At 42.0% G+C, this 16570-nt stretch overlaps 1 protein-coding gene and 1 non-coding gene across 4 annotated transcripts in view; one reads left to right on the top strand and one right to left on the bottom strand.

Moving 5' to 3' along the window:
- ATP11C (ATPase phospholipid transporting 11C) overlaps positions 1–16570 on the top strand; it is a 208000-nt gene that overhangs the window by 18408 nt on the left and 173022 nt on the right. The window lies entirely within an intron of this gene.
- LOC115898897 lies at positions 5750–5852 on the bottom strand. Its single transcript, XR_004058551.1, has one exon. It is a non-coding gene; the product is annotated as a small nucleolar RNA SNORA18 (small nucleolar RNA).

Here is a 16570-nt window from a genome sequence, read left to right as displayed (position 1 = left end):
TGTGAACCTGGGAGGCGGAGCTTGCAGTGAGCCAAGATCGTGCCACTGCACTCCAACCTGGGTAACACAGCGAGACTCCGTCTCAAAAAAAAAAAAAATTTTACTTTCGGTGTAGGCATTTGTGTTTTGTTAGGATATCTGTGTGCAGAAATAATTAAGTCAGAGCCTTGAATTGCTGATCCATGATTTCATTGATATGTTGCAGGTTTATGGAATTGTTACAGTTGTAAGTTGTTTTTCTTTGCCTTTTAATCATAATAATAACAGCAAAACCTAGAGTGGTAAGTTCCAGGAACTGTTTTAAGTGCTGTATAAGCGTTAGTTTATTATACACATTTGGTTATTAGGATTCTCCAGAGAAACAGAACCAATAGGATATATACAGGAAGTGATTTATCGTAAGGAATTGGCTCATGGGTTTATGTAGCTTGACAAGACCCAAGATCTGCAGTCCACAAGTTGGAGACCCAAGGAGAACTGATGGCGTAAATTCCAGTCTGAAGACTGGAGTAGGTTCAAGACTTGAGGAAGAGCCACTATTCATCTCTGAAGGCAGGAAAATGCAGGAGGAGTTATTCCTTAGTCAAGGGAAGGGGAAGAGCAGCCTTTCTGTTCTACTCAGGCCTTACACTGATTTGGTGAGACCCACCCACATTATGGAGGGCAGTCTGCTTTACTCAGTCTTCTGATTCAAAAGTTAATCTCATCCAGAAACACCTTGACAGACACATCTAGAATAATGCTTGGCCAAATACGTGAGCATGCTGTGGCCTAGTCAAATTGACACATAAAATTAACTGTCACATTTATGTCCTAGGGTGATGTGAAGATGAATGAACAAATCTAAAGTGTCTATAGGCCAGGAATGGCAGACTCTTCTATAAATAATTGTAGTTTGCTAGACTCCCCATCTGTAAAATAAAGGGCTTGGGCTGCTAGATGGTCTGTAAGGCTCAGTGAATCCTAGAACTACTAAAGAACCTTAGAGACCATTTAGTAGTCCAACATCTTCATTATAGCTGGGAAAATGGACTGAGAGAGGGTAAGTGGCTTTTCCAAGATTATTCAGTGAATTGAGAATTCAGAAATATGGAATTCCAGGCTCAGTTCTATTGCCCTTGTCCTCAGTTTCCTCATCTGTGAACTGGGCTCCTGGGATGATTTGTATCTAAGTTCTCTCCCAGCTTTATAATTCTGTACTATGTGTTTAGGCTTAGAGTCTAGGAATGAGCGAATCTTTTGACTATTTTCTTTTGGGTTTTTATCTGTTTTACTCTTTGGGTCTCCATCTCTTGATTGCACATTTGACAGTACTCTACCCCAAATTTCAGTTTCCCCTTTAATAGTAATGAGTTTGAACTGAATTTTATATATTTTGAATGGGAACAGTGACAAATTTTAGGAAGTACTGTTTCATTCGCATCTGTGTGAAGAGACCACCAAACAGGCTTTGTGTGAGCAACAAGGCCGTTTATTTCACCTGGGTGCAGGCGGGCTGAGTCCAAAAAGAGAGTCAGTGAAGGGAGATGGGGTGGGGCTGTTTTATAGGATTTGGGTAGGTAAAGGAAAATTACAGTCAAAGGGGGTTCTCTGGCGGGCAGGGGTGGGGGACACAAGGTGCTCAGTGGGGGAGCTTTTGAGCCAGGATGAACCAGGAGAAGGAATTTCACAAGGTTATGTCATCAGTTAAGGCAGGAACAGGCAATTTAAATTTCACTTCTTTTGTGATTCTTCAGTTACTTCAGGCCATCTGGATGTATACGTGCAGGTCACAGGGAATATAATGGCTTAGCTTGGGCTCAGAGGCCTGACACTGTTTATGGGTTTTTAATAGTGGGTATCCTGTTTAGTTTTACACTGATCTGAATGATTGAGGATCTAATGTAGACCCATGCCTTGGTTAGTACTATGCTCTAGAATTAATTAAACTCAAATCTAATTATATTAATCTTTTAGCTAACAGCACTAATGGAGGAGAGGATTTTTGTTGATGCTGGAATATTATGGGCAAGCTTCCTGGGAATCAACACTGCTTTTGCCAGTGGTCACCTACCATTATTTTTCAAAAACACTCTTACTCATCTCTACTTATAAATACAATTAATTAGTTGCAGAATGTTGGATAGAGTGGCGGCCCTTGGACGGGCTGAGTGACAGCTGCTACAAGACAGTAGGAGGCAATAAGTAGACAATTCGTGTATATATACTTGAGAACAAGTAGTAATTTGGTGGAGCTGAATTGGTTGCCATGTTTATTACAGCCAGTGATTCAACCTAAGGCTGAGAGCCCTAGCAAGGGAGCAGTTTCAGAAAATTGAATCTGTGAATAAAGTCTATTTTAAAAGTCATAATCGTTTGTTAGGTTAGACCCTGACCTCGATGAAAAGTATCAGGAGGACATATATCCCTGTTTTGAAATTTCAGGCAGTGCAATTAAAATATTCTGTAAAAATTCAGACATATTACTTATTAAAGATACTAATGAAGGCAGTGCTATCAAAATAAAATCATATGTAATCAAATCAGAAGACTTCTTAATGTATTTATAGAATCCATGTTTGAAATTGACAATTTTAAGTAGTCATGAAATTCAGTGTGCATTAACAAGTATCTGTTTATTTCCTAATATGTACCTCACATTGTGGAAGTTTTTTGAGGTATGGGGATGGGAACTTCTTTGTTATAGTGCCTTTACTAATGAGCAGCATAGCCTTGGAAAAAATCACTTCCTTTTAAAAGAAACTGTCACTTAAAAATGTAATATTCAGTGCAAATAGAATAGATATATGTGCATAAAAATAAAATAAACCCCTGCATGCCCACTACCCAACTTGAGAATTATAACATTAGCAATACAATTCTACCTATGTACTACTTCCCTATCTCATCTCCTTGCCTTCCCACCACCCTGTAACCATTAGCCTTATTTTTGTAATAATCATTCTGTTTTAAAGTATAGTTTTAACATGTGTGTATACAAACTTAGATATTTAGCTTTCTTATTTTGAGAAATAAAATGGTTTACATATTGTTTTTTACTCAGTATTATATTGCTAAGATTTTTTGTTTGTTTGTTTTTGAGACAGTCTTACTCTGTCTCTCAGGCTGGAGTGCAGTGGTGAGTGGTGCGATCTTGGCTCACTGCAACCTCTGCCTCCTGGGTTCAAGTGATTCGCCTGCCTCAGCCTCCCAAGTAGCTGAGACTACAGGCATGTGCCACCATGCTTGGCTAATTTTTGTATTTTAGTAGAGACGGGGTCTTGCCATGGTCAGGCTGGTCTTGAACTCCTGGCCTCAAGTGATCCGCCCTCCCTTGGCCTCCCAAAGTGCTGAGATTATTACAGGTGTGATCCACCATGCCTGGCCTGCTAAGATTCTTTTTAAGGTTTTATGTAGGCATAATTCATTCATTGTCACTGCTGAATAATATTTCACTTTGGGAGTTTACTAGAATTCATCCGTTCTCCTGTCGATGGGCCTTTGGGTTGTTCGCAGGATTTTTTATTTTCCTGGTATGATCAGTGCTGCTAAGAACAATATGTATCTTTTGTTGTGTGTGTGTTTATTAAAGGGTCTTTCTCTTGTGGGGGGTGTGTGTGTAGGATATGCATATACATAGAAACACAAAACTGTATATATAGGAAGTCTCACATATGTAATCATAGGTCTTGGAATGTGCAACTTTACAAAAGGAGGTAAAATTGTTACCCAGAGTAGTTGTACCAATGGGCATTCTCACTAGAATTATATGAGTTTCCATTGATTCATATTTTCTCAACGCTTGCTATTGTTTGAGTTCTTTCTTTTTGCCAATCAATTGGGTGTGAAATTTTATTTCACGATGATCTTAATTTGCATTTCTCTGATTACTAATGAAGTTAAACATTTTTGCATATGTTTATGGACCATATATGTTTCTCTCCTTATATATTTATCTCCTTTGACTATTTGCTGTTGGGTGGTTTATCTTTCTCATATTGACTTTAAGAGTCCTTTTCATATTCAAAACACTAAAGCTTTGTGGTTATCTATGTTGCAGGTATCTTCTCTAAGATACTTTGCCTTCTCCTTTTAGTATTTTTTTTTTTTTTGGTACCTTTTGATAGACAAGTTCTTAATTTTAATGTAGTTAAATTTTTCTGTCTTTTTCTTTATGGCTGGTGCTTGCTTTATGTATCTTGTTTAAGCAATTCTTCCCTGTGCCAATGTTGGGAAGCTAGTCTCCTGTTTCTTTTTTCTAAAACTTTTAACATTTTGCTAATTATTTTTTGAGCCTCACTTTTCAGGTCTTCAGAATGCAGGTATGGAACTAGATGTTCCCTAACAAATGTTCTGTTCTCTTACTCTTTGATACTGTGAGCTGAAGCAGATTTCAGATATGTGACTGTGTTTTCAGAGTATGCAGTGTTCTTATTTATTTATTTATTTTTATTTTTATTATTATTTTTTGAGATGGAGTCTTGCTCTATCACCAGGCTGGAGTGCAGTGGCGCGATCTCTGCTCACGGCAACCTCTGCCTCTTGGGTTTAAGCGATTCTCTGCCTCAGCCTCCCTAGTAGCTGGGACTACAGGCGCCCACCACCACGCCCAGCTGATTCTAATTTCTTTTTTTAAAGAGTTTTTTTTTTTTTTTTAATCGTGTATCTGTAACATTAGGCAAAATTATTTAAAGTCAACAAATTTTTATTCAAGGAATTCCATTCTATGATTTCTTCCACTGTCCATCAAGGTCACTGTAGATCCTCTAAAAAGCTGGAGTCAAAAGATTTATCTTCAAGTTAGCCCTTTTTTTTTTTTTTTTTTTTGAGGCGGAGTCTCGCTCTGTCGCCCGGACTGGAGTGCAGTGGCCAGATCTCAGCTCACTGCAACCTCCGCCTCCCGGGTTTACGCCATTCTCCTGCCTCAGCCTCCTGAGTAGCTGGGACTACAGGCGCCCGCCACCTCGCCTGGCTAGTTTTTGTATTTTTAGTAGAGACGGGGTTTCACCGTGTTAGCCAGGATGGTCTCGATCTCCTGACCTCGTGATCCGCCCATCTCGGCCTCCCAAAGTGCTGGGATTACAGGCTTGAGCTACCGCGCCCGGCCAAGTTAGCCCTTTTTAATGAAACTGGTGCTTATTTTAATCCAGTTGTCCTGTCAGCCCATGATTCTTTTTTTTTTTTTTTTTTTTTGAGACAGTCTTACTCTGTCACCCAGGCTGGAGTGCAATAGCAGAATCTCAGCTCACTGTAACCTCCGCCTCCTGGGTTCAAGTGATTCTCCGGCCTCAGCCTCCTGAGTAGCTGGGATTACAGGCACCTGCCACCACGCCCGGCTAAGTTTTTGTATTTTTAGTAGAGACGGGGTTTCACCATGTTAGCCAGGATGGTCTTCATCTCCTGACCTTGTGATCTGCCCACCTTGGCCTCCCAAAGTGCTGGGATTACAGGCAGCCCATAATTCTTTTATTTTGGCTTCTGTCATCTCCTTTTAATATGGATATACTGATAAAGACTTCAGAATTCACCAAGAATCTTTGGGATCTAATTTCTTCAACCAATTTAGGGTCGTTTTTACTGTAGGTGGTGGATCTGCCTGGTTCTCAGTTTGACACCCTGTCTTAACATGAATAAGTTCAAATCATATTCATTCCTAAGTGATCACACTCAAGAATAGTATAGATGTGTGGAATATGCCAATACCTAAGGTAAAAAAGTAGATTATCAGGTCTTTCATATGTTTAGTAACTGTCTTTTTCAAACTTTTAGCAACTGTCTTGTAGTTCTTTCCCACAGATCTAGCAATAGTCCTGTGAGTAAAGTAAAACCACAGTTACTCTATGAGGCGTTTCTAAGGACATGCAGGCTACAGGAATGCAGTGTTCTTTTAGTAACCTTTCCCGCTATGAAGTTTCATATTTACTCCTACTTCTCTTTCTCTCATTTCCCCAGCGTCTTCCTTCCTGTTTTCTTCAGTAACCAGCTGAATTCTGTAGTATCCTGGAGTTTCGGTGTTGAAACAGCATTTTTGATGTAAAATTTTATTGAGATATTTATGGATATACATGGAGTTGTAAGAAAAAATGCAGAGAGATCCCACGTACTCTACCCAATTTCTCCCCAATGGTAACATCTTGTAAAATTGCACTATAATGCCACAACCAAGATACTGATGTTGATGCTGTCCACCAATCTTTTTCAGATTTTCCATATTTTGTATTCGTGTGTGTGTGCATGGGGTGTGTGTATGTGTGTGTGTGTATGTGTTTAGTTCTATGCGGTTTTATCCCATGCATAAGTTTGTGTATCCACCATCACATCACAGACCAGATACAGAAGGAAAGAAACATTATTTAAAAACAGTGTGGGCTGGGCACAATAACTCAATCATGTAATCCCAGCAATTTGGGAGGCCGAGGTGGGTGGATCACCTGAGGTCAGGAGTTTGAGACCAGCCTGGCCAACATGATGAAGCCCTGTCTCTACTAAAAATACAAAAAAATTAGCTGGGCGTGGTGGCAGGTGCCTGTAATCCCAGCCACTTGGGAGGCTGAGGCAGGAGAATTGCTTGAACCCGGGAGATGGAGGTTGCAGTGAGCCAAGATCTCACGACTGCATTCCAGCCTGGGCAACAAGAGTGAAACTCTGTCTCAAAACAAAACAAAACAAAAAAACCAAAACCAGTGTGATTTAAAGTCTCTGTCACTGAGTACCCTCGGATTGTTCCATGTGCCCAGTTTAGCTGGTGCCCACACAGTTTTAGAGAGCAATCTCAGGTTACATAATTTAGAAGCAAATTGATTAACTGAAACTTTGACCTGAGAAAGCAGAGGAGCTTTAGTCCTGGGTCCTGCGAGGCCAGTTGGCATGGTCCTAAAGTATAATAATCATTTATTTTAAATTATATGCCCATGTGAGCCTGCATTGGAAACATCCTAGTAAAAGCTACTTAGTCCATCATACCAAAAGGAGTCATTAAAATTCTACCTGCTTATTAGCAACTAAAAACTAGTAGTAGAAAGAGGGAGTGATAATCCTTCTAAGAAAGCAATAAAAAACCTGCCAGCTTGTGCATTGGTTTACAGCCCCATAAATGGAAACTTACATTATTGTCAGGAAGGTAGTCAAGGACATTTGAATATTGTATTTATGGAGAGCTACATATGCTTTAAGTAACTCATATCCACCCCAACATACTTAAACACGCAACATCTTTAGTGAAGTTCATTCATTTACTCCTTTATTGCCTATTTATAACCAGCTAGGCACTATATGCTAGGCAATGGGGACCAAGTGGTAAATAAAAGCAAAAGTGGTTCTTGTCCTTATGGACCTTATAATCCAGTTTAGAATGGAAAACCCAACACATTTTTTATTTACTCATTTTCATAAGTGTTATGAATAGGATACAGAGATAGCAGAAATAGGATATGTTTTGATAGGGTAACTGGAAGTTCTGTCTGAGGAGATCACATTTAAGCAGATAACTGAAGGAATGAGGACTACTTCTGCAAAGGGGTTTGGGAGTAGATACTGGAACCAGCTTGCTCAAAGACCCTGAGCTGGGCAAGAGTCAGGCACATTGGAGAAGCTTAAATGAGGCTAGTGGGGCTGAAGGGCACACTCAGTGGAACCGGGGAAAGATGGCAGTGAATGGGATATAGGAACTTCTTGGGAGCATTTGAGTTTTGTAATCTAACTTCTGGTAGCTGTGAAGGTGATTTGGAGATATGGAGGGTGATGATAATAAAGTTGTCTATTTAATCCATTCACATATTTATTGAGTATCCTGTCACATGCCAGACATTGTTCTACTTGCTAGGGATGGACTGATGAGCAAAACAGACAGAAATTTCTGACCTTTTGGTCCCTGCATTCTAATGTAGGACGCTGTTGTTAGGGTACAGGGTAAAATAATGTAACAAAGAGCTCCAAAATACAGTGGCCAAAAAATTATAGACGTTTGGTTCTCTGGCATGTAACAACCCAGAGAAGGTAAGCAGCGTCTTTTCTTTCCTTTCCGTTTCCCTCCCCCCTCCCCCCTCCCCCCTCCCCCTTCCCCCCCCTTTCCTTTCCCCTCCTTTCCTTTCCCCTCCTTTCCTTTTCCTTTTCCCTCTCCCTCTCCTTCTCCCTTTTTTTGAGACAGGATGTCACTCTGTCCCCCAGGCTGGAGTGCAGTGGCACAATCTCGGCTCACTGTAACCTCCACCTCCTGGGTTCAAGTGATTCTCCTGCCTCAGCCTCCCGAGTAGCTGGGACTACAGGCGCCCACCACCACGCCCGGGTAATTTTTTGTAGTTTTAGTAGAGATGGGGTTTTACCGTGTTATCCAGGATGGTCTCGATCTGCTGACCTCGTGATCTGCCCCCCTCGGCCTCCCAAAGTGCTGGGATTACAGGCATGAGCCACTGGGCCTGGCCAGCAGCCTCTTTTCTATGAGGCCATCCAGCATTCCAGGCAGAGTGGGTCAATTCTATCTTTCACAGCATTTGGTTTTCAGTTTGCAACCAGCATGAAGGAAAAGGGAGTTCAAGACAAGCTTCTTTAGGAAGGTGACAGGAACTTTCACATATTACTTTTGCGCACATGCCATTGGAGAAATCTTAGTCACGTGGCCCTCCCTAGCCACAAGGGAGACAGGGAAATGTAGTTTCTGGTTGGAAAGCCAGAGTGTTCAGGAAGAAAGGAAGAACAGATTTGGGAGGACAATCCAGTGGACAGGGAGACAGGCAGTAAACAACATAATTGTAATATCTCCTATGCTAGTGATGAGTGATAAAGGAAAAATAAAGCAGAGAATGACGATAGAAAGTGTCAGGGTTGAGAGTTGCAGTTTTTCAAAGGGTGACCAAGGCCTCACTGAGGTGTCATTTGAATAAATCCCCAAATGAAGTTTTGTGAGCATGAAATACCATTTTGGGTTGTTATGAAGCCTATAAGAATGCATGGTTGGTTTTAACATGCTTGAGTCTTGGACCTAATCAGACCCCATCAGAAAGTAGTTAGCATGGAAAGACACCGTTACGCCACAGTTTCACCTACTGCAAGTAATACAAGGCCTTAATGAATGTTTTTGGTTTGTTTTGTTTTTGTTGTTGTTTGTTTGTTTTTTGAGACAGAGTCTCATTCTGTTGCCCAGGCTGGAGTGCAGTGGTGTGATCTCAGCTCACTGCAACCTCTGCTCCCCGGGTTCAAGTGATTCTCTTTGCCTCAGCCTCCTGAGTAGCTGGGATTACAGGTGCCTGCCACCACACCAGGCTAATTTTTGTATTTTTAGTAGAGACGGGGTTTTACCATCTTGGCCAGGCTGGTCTTGAACTCCTGACCTTGTGATCCACCCGCCTCGGCTTCCCAAAGTGCTGGGATTACAGGTGTGAGCCACCATGCTCGGCCAATGAATGTTAAATTAATGAGTTATGCTAGGACCTGGACTGAAGTATCTCATTTTCTCTTGGCTTTTTTTTTTTTTTTCTTGTTTTTTGGAGACAGTGTCTTGCCCTGTCAGCAAGGCTGGAGAACAGTGGCGCAACCACAGCCCACTGCAACCTCAACCTCCCAAGCGATTCTCCCACCCCAGTCTCCCAAGTAGCTAGGACTACAGGCATATGCCATGACCCCAGCTAATTTTTTTTTTTTTTCTTTTACAGAGATGAGGTCTCACTGTGTTGCCCAGGTTGGTCTTGAATTCCTGGGCTCAAGCTACATATGCTTTGAGTAACTCATATCCACCTCCCTCAGCCTCCCAAAGTGCTGAGATTGTAGGCATGAGCCACTGTGCCCACCCTTGTCCTGGCATTTTCTTAGATGGAAAGCTTAGCTCCCAAAGAAGGGAGAGACTGAGATTCTTCTGCCACACAGTTAAGAGTGTTGCACATACTTGGACTGTAGAGGTATTTGTTGGGGGGGCGGTGGTGGGAGGGGAGATAGATTTTTGCTAAGGGTAGAAATTATTTGTGGTCTGAGTTTGCTGTAGAGCTCTAGTTAACTTCAGTTAGCCATTGTCAGTGCAGTTTGAGGATGTGGTGACATGAAAGAGTGGAAGTATTTTCATTTTTGCCCTTGATCTTCCATTCATTTTTGCCTTTGATCTTCCACATCTTGTTTAGTAGCCTTTCCAATTACAACAGGCAATATTTTCCAACCTTTTACTATTTTCTTCAATTATATTTGATAGCTGCTTTAAACATTTTTACATAAAATACATAAGTACTTAAAAAACAGAGCTTTTCCTGTATCACTTTTTTAAGGATAACTCATTTGTTTAATGAGCCAAAAGAAAATAATTTTCTGCCTATTTTTTTCTCTATTCCCCTTCCTACTTACAACATCCCTAGGTTGGAGTATATAGATTGTCTTTGGGATTTCTTATTTTTGTAGTAAATTATGTTTCACTAGGGAATTTACAGTTTTTGAAGGGAGATAAGAAACATTGTTACATAATGAAAATCCAAGACAGAAAGTGACAAGTGCCATGAGAAGGTAAAAGTAAGATGCTGCTATAGTTCAGAGACTATGGCATGAGATGAATAATCCTGTCAGTCTGCTTCCACAACTGTGAGAGGAGACATTAAAGCTAACTACGAGCTTAATATATAATGCTCTCAAAAGGAATTTTCCATTGTTGGAAAAGGGAAACATTTGATCTGTCATCCTACTGTTTAAGTATTTTTTAAGCCCCATCTTTTCCTAGGCACAGATAAAATCTATTGTTTTCCTCTCACTGTGCCATAGGGAAAAATTCAATTCAGATTGGAAAAAGCACTGCTAATCACTTCACAGCATTTTGTAGAGTTAGCCTTGAATCTTTCTTCCTTTCCCTCACTCCATCTTACCCAGTCCATCACCCAGTTCCACAGATTGTGGTCCCCTTAATTGTTGTTTGGATCTACTCTTGCTACTCTTATTTCATCTCTGCAAAGCAGCTAGGCTGACTCTTTTTAAAACATACATTAAGTTAGTTTCCAGCTAAGAATCCCTAGTAGCTCCGTTCATACTTAGAGCACGATTCAAACTGCTTACTCTGCCTGCTAGGCTCTGCATTCCTGCCTGCAGCAGTATCTCTGGCCTTCCCTGAGGGATCTACCCTCCTACTATATTCTGTTTCTACTGTGTGCAATTTTCCCACTATATGGAATGCTGTCTCCCCGAGGACCCCATTTCTGCTCCTCCTTCAGAACTGAGTTCAAGTGTCTCTTCCTTAAAGAAGCCTTCCCTGACCCAGGCTAATGTCAGACCACCCAATCTTACAGGGCCTCATAGCACCTTGTACTTCTCGTATGTAGCTCTTCCTGCAATTGTAATTAATGAATTACGAGACTAGTTATTAGCCCCCCTCTACCTCTAGAACAACATCTAAAAAATAAAGAAGCATTTAAAAAATTATTATTATTTTTTTCGAGATGGAATTTCGCTCTTGTTGCCTAGTCTGGAGTGCAGTGGTGCGATCTCGGCTCACTGCAACCTCTGCCTCCTGGGTTCAAGCCATTCTTCTGCCTCAGCCTCCCGAGTAGTTGGTATTACAGGCGCCCACCATCACGCCCAGCTAATTTTGTATTTTTGGTATAGATGGAGTTTCACCATATTGGTCAGGCTGGTCTCGAACTCTTGACCTTAGGTGATCCACCCGCCTCGGCCTCCCAAAGTGCTGGGATTACAGGCGTGAACCAGTGTTCCTGGCTAATTAGAAGCATGTGTTTTAGTTTACTCACTACTCCACCCAGTGCCAGTGTCCAGTCTACTTCTGGGCACTGGAATAAATGGTCAAAAAATATTTGTTGCGAAAGAAAAAGCAGAAAATTCACAAATTAGGTAAATTTAGTTTTGAATTTTGTTTAGGTCCTTACATTTGATCATAAGTTTTCTAATTTTGTTGGAGTGTTTTTTTTTTTTTTTTTTGAGGCGGAGTCTCACTCTGTCGCCTGGACTGGAGTGCAGTGGCCAGATCTCAGCTCACTGCAACCTCCGCCTCCCGGGTTTACGCCATTCTCCTGCCTCAGCCTCCCGAGTAGCTGGGACTACAGGCGCCCGCCACCTCGCCCGGCTAGTTTTTGTATTTTTAGTAGAGACGGGGTTTCACCGTGTTAGCCAGGATGGTCTGGATCTCCTGACCTCGTGATCCGCCCGTCTCGGCCTCCCAAAGTGCTGGGATTACAGGCTTGAGCCACCGCGCCCGGCCTGGAGTGTTTACAAAAGACAAGAGTGTATCACATCACCTGGGAGCCGTTAGAAATGGAATTCTCAGGCCCCTGATTCAGACCTACTACCCCAGAAACTCTGTGGGTAGGGCATGGCAATCTGTATTCTAACAAACCCTCCAGGTGATGGTGATGCATAATGAAACTGAAAACCAGTGTTCTATTAAAACACTGAGTGAAGGTTGACTTTGCCCTAGTTCAGGCTGCTGTAACAGAGTACCACAGACTGGGTGGCTTAAACAACCCAGAAATTTATTTTTCAAAGTTCTAGAGCCCGATGAGTCCAAGATGAAGGCTCTGGCAGATAGGATGTCTGGTGAGGGCACTCTTCCCAGTTTGCAGTTGCTGTCTTCTGGTTGAAATCAGAGAGAGAGGGATAGCAAACTCTTTGGCCTTAAAGAAAATTCTTTTTATAGCTAATTTTTTTTTTTTTTAAATGCTTACCGGTTTATTATAAAGGGTACTACAGAGGATACAGATGAAGAGACGCATAGGGTGAGGTATGGGGGAAGAAGCTCAGAGCTTCCAGGCCTGCCCTGGGGGTGCCACCCTCCAGGAACCTCCACATGTCAGCTATCTGGAAGCTCACGGAACCCCGACCCCTTGGGTTTTTATGGAAACTTCAAGATATCAGCATTCCTTCCCCCAGGGCATAGGGTGGGACCCTCTCATGCAAGGCTCTTAAGACCTACAATAAGAAAGGAGGGCAGGAAAAGGTCAGAGGCCTGCCTCTGAGTCCTAACACACCCAACATCGTAACAAAATACTGCAACAAGGGCTATGGAAGTTATGAGCCAGGAACCATGGATGAAAACCAATATATATCATAATACGACAGGCCACCCCCTGCTTTTTGACTATGGATTTTTCACGTAAAAGTATATACTGTGCACAGTCATTAATAATTACTTCAACCCATCATAGTATATGAATGTCTTCCAGGATGAGGCCACTCCTGTTTGTGGGTTTCCTCTCAATCTTGTCAGCTTCCAAAAGCAAGAGTGGCCTTGGTAAATATATATAGCTTTACCCTTTCAGGCATCTGGGATTGTTGAGTTTATAGACAGTGTTATCTCTTGCTCTGAGACTCTTGGTAACATAATATTTAATTTTCCTCAATCAATATCCCATTTATTCATTTCTTTAATTTCAGCTAGTATTTCTCCTTCTCTCCATTAGCACCGTAACTTTTTCAACATTGGAAGAGACATTGGAATTGCCACTGTGCTGGTCTAGATCGCAGGCAGCAGTACAAGTCTGGCAAGTACCTCCTCCTCAGTCTACTCCCATTCAGACAGGGTAAGGTTACAAAGGTGCAGAACTAGTGAGCTATTTTTACCACCAGGCAATATAGCTGCAATCACTGTTAGCCCCAATTTTGCTAGATGGATTGAAGGCACAATCCATCATGACCTTAGAAATTTTGACGTAAGGTTTAAAAACATAGTTTCAGTTTTTTGCTTAGAAATCATCCCTGCTGTTCTAACACTTATACTTGCAGCCCTGGTCCTAGGGCCACTGCATCAGGTAGGGGAGAAAAAATTAATATTTTTTTCCTGAGGTGATTTGAGGAAGAAAGAACAAACTATAGTCATTATGCTAATGCAGTCCTTCCTTGGCAGGAACTACATAGTCATATCAGTGTGAACCCCAAATATCTGAGATAGGTCCAGTTAATTTAGGAAGTTTATTTTGCCAAAGTTAAGGACGGTCTGTGACAGCCTCAGGAGGTCCTGACGACATGTGCACAAGGTGGTCCGGGTACATCTTGGTTTTACACATTTTAGGGAGACCTGAGACATCAATGAATATGTACCTCGGTTTAGTTGGGAAAAGCGGGAGGACTTGAAGCTGGGAGGGGCCTATAAGGTCATAGGTAGATAAGAGACAAAAGATTGCATTCCTTTGAGTTTCTGATTATCCTTTCCAAAGGAAGTAATCAGATACACATTCATCTCAGTGAGTGGAGGGATGACTTTGAATAGAATGGGAGGCAGGTTTGCCCTAAGCAGTCCCCAGTTTGACTTTTTCCTTTAGCTTAGTGATTTTGGGGTTCCAAGATGCATTTTTCTTTCATACCAGTATCTTCCCCACCCCTCTTCCCCAGATAAACCAGAAAAACAGAGAAAAAAAAAAAAAATCTAGCAGGGACACTCTAGTCCCTCTCATGTTGAGGTGTGAGCACACACACTCATGAAGGTGTGTAAGCCAGCCCTTCATGCTTTTATCTCCCTGTTTTAGACAACCAAGGTTTCAGTTGCCCATTCTACTTCTCTGTCAAACTGTTAATCTAAGGAGAATATCTCTCTACCCATTGTTGGACTTTGTGGGCTGTACAGTGTGTTCCTTGGTCTGAAAAAGTGATGGCCAGCAATCCAAATCCATGCAATATCTTCTATATTTTTTTCTGGTACTCTGAGCATTTTCGTCTTCCATTAGACAAGCAAAGCCCACTCCAGAGTCAGTGTCTATTCCTGTCAGGTCCCATTTTTAGCCTCCCCACAGGGTTACCAGCGTTAGTCTCAGTTGCCAGCTATATTCAGGGCCTTCCCACCAGAGAATCTGCCCCACAGCCATCAGCCATCTGCCCCTCTGTCTCTTTTGCTGAGAAACAGAACAGTTCTTTCTGGCATTTTGTGCCTGAGAGGGTGCGAAAGGAACATGTCTAGATTCAGCCCATCTCTGTAGTGCTACAATACCCCCTTATCCACTCATTTCTTGGGCCCAGGTGGCCACCTCAAGGGAGCACACAAGGATATCTACTTGTCGATTCCAGTCGACTTACGAACCTGGAAGGGAGTTCTGATGGGCACTGACTTACTCTCCTTTAATGCCCCCTCACATCTCCACAGGGCCATGCTGCATTTGGGCATTCTTTTAATAGGCCAGGTGTCCATGGCCCTCTTGTCTGAGTGTATGGCTAGGCCATTGGTCACTGCCCATGAGTCAGTAAAAACCCAAACACAGGGGTTTGCACCATTGTTCAATTCTTCCATCCCTGTTAGAAAAACTGCATGCAATTCAGCCCGCTGAGTGGATCTGTTTTTACCTTCTTTGATCTAAGTAGCAGCCTTCCAAACAGGATGGTGTCCATTCACTTTGGAACTGTCTGACTTCTTTTAAGGGCACTAACTCCTCCAGGCTTTACTGCCATGATCTAATCACCTCTCAAAGGTTTTACCTCCTAATACCATATTGAGGGTTAGGATTTCAATATTAAGAATTTGGGGTTGGAGGGGGATCCCATACATTCACAACACTTGGTAAGTAAAGTATAAAGTCCAGTTTACACCTCCTTACCTATTTTTTTTTTTTTTGAGGCGGAGTCTCGCTCTGTCACCCATGCTGGAGTGCAGTGGCCGGATCTCAGCTCACTGCAAGCTCCACCTCCCAGGTTCACGCCATTCTCCTGCCTCAGCCTCCCGAGTAGCTGGGACTACAGGCGCCCGCCACCGCGCCCGGCTAATTTTTTTTTGTATTTTTAGTAGAGACAGGGTTTCACCGTGTTGGTCAGGATGGTCTCGATCTCCTGACCTCGTGATCCGCCCGTCTCGGCCTCCCAAAGTGCTGGGATTACAGGCGTGAGCCACCGCGCCCGGCCCTCCTTACCTATTTATAAAATTAAGTGCTTTGTTTCTGACCAACAGTGGATAATGAACTGCTTTTTGCCCCCTCCCCATTTTATCAGTTGATGTCTTCAGATGTCAACTGGAATGTAAACAAGCTCTACTTGACGAACTGAACTGTAAACAAGTCAACTCAAACCTGAACTTTAAAAAATAAGGGTTCTCCAACTTCTGTCTCCTGAATTCTGACTTGTATATAGTGCCGTGTAAGTCCAGGATTCTATAGTAACTATTGGAGGGTTTTAATTTTTTTCAAAAATGTTTATTGTAAAAGGACAAAACTTTTTTTTCCCCCTAAAGCGTAGATTGTAGTTTCTGATTTTGTATCTAAAGCATTGTGAAGCATTAGCAATTTTTGAATGTGCATATTCTTGACTGTTCAGGCTCCAGGGTTGTGCCACACAATCAAGTTGTTGCTGATGCATTGACTGCGTTGTTAAAAGAGGTCGCTCATCCCCAATTTTGCCACTAGCTTTTAATTTGCTTCCTGTTTGACTCAAAGACACTATTTTGACAAAACCACTTCCATCTGATGACTATTAGATGATCCATAGGAAATTAATTGCAGGTTTCTTTCTTGTACAACAGGTGTCCAGGGTTCATTGATTCTCTTTCTGATATGTGGTTAGAAGCAGAGTTTGGGGATTCTTTCTTGAGATTACCAAGAAATATTTTTAAGTGTTTAAACAAAAATTTTTATGTTAGAATCATTTTAGATTTAAAGAAAAGTTACAAAGATCATGTAGTTTCCATATACCCTGCACCCATTTT

Source organism: Rhinopithecus roxellana, chromosome 7, assembly GCF_007565055.1.
Source record: "Rhinopithecus roxellana isolate Shanxi Qingling chromosome 7, ASM756505v1, whole genome shotgun sequence".
NCBI lineage: Eukaryota > Metazoa > Chordata > Mammalia > Primates > Cercopithecidae > Rhinopithecus > Rhinopithecus roxellana.
The sequence above is the reverse complement of the archived record's forward strand: the minus strand, read 5'-3'. Positions and strand labels throughout refer to the sequence as shown.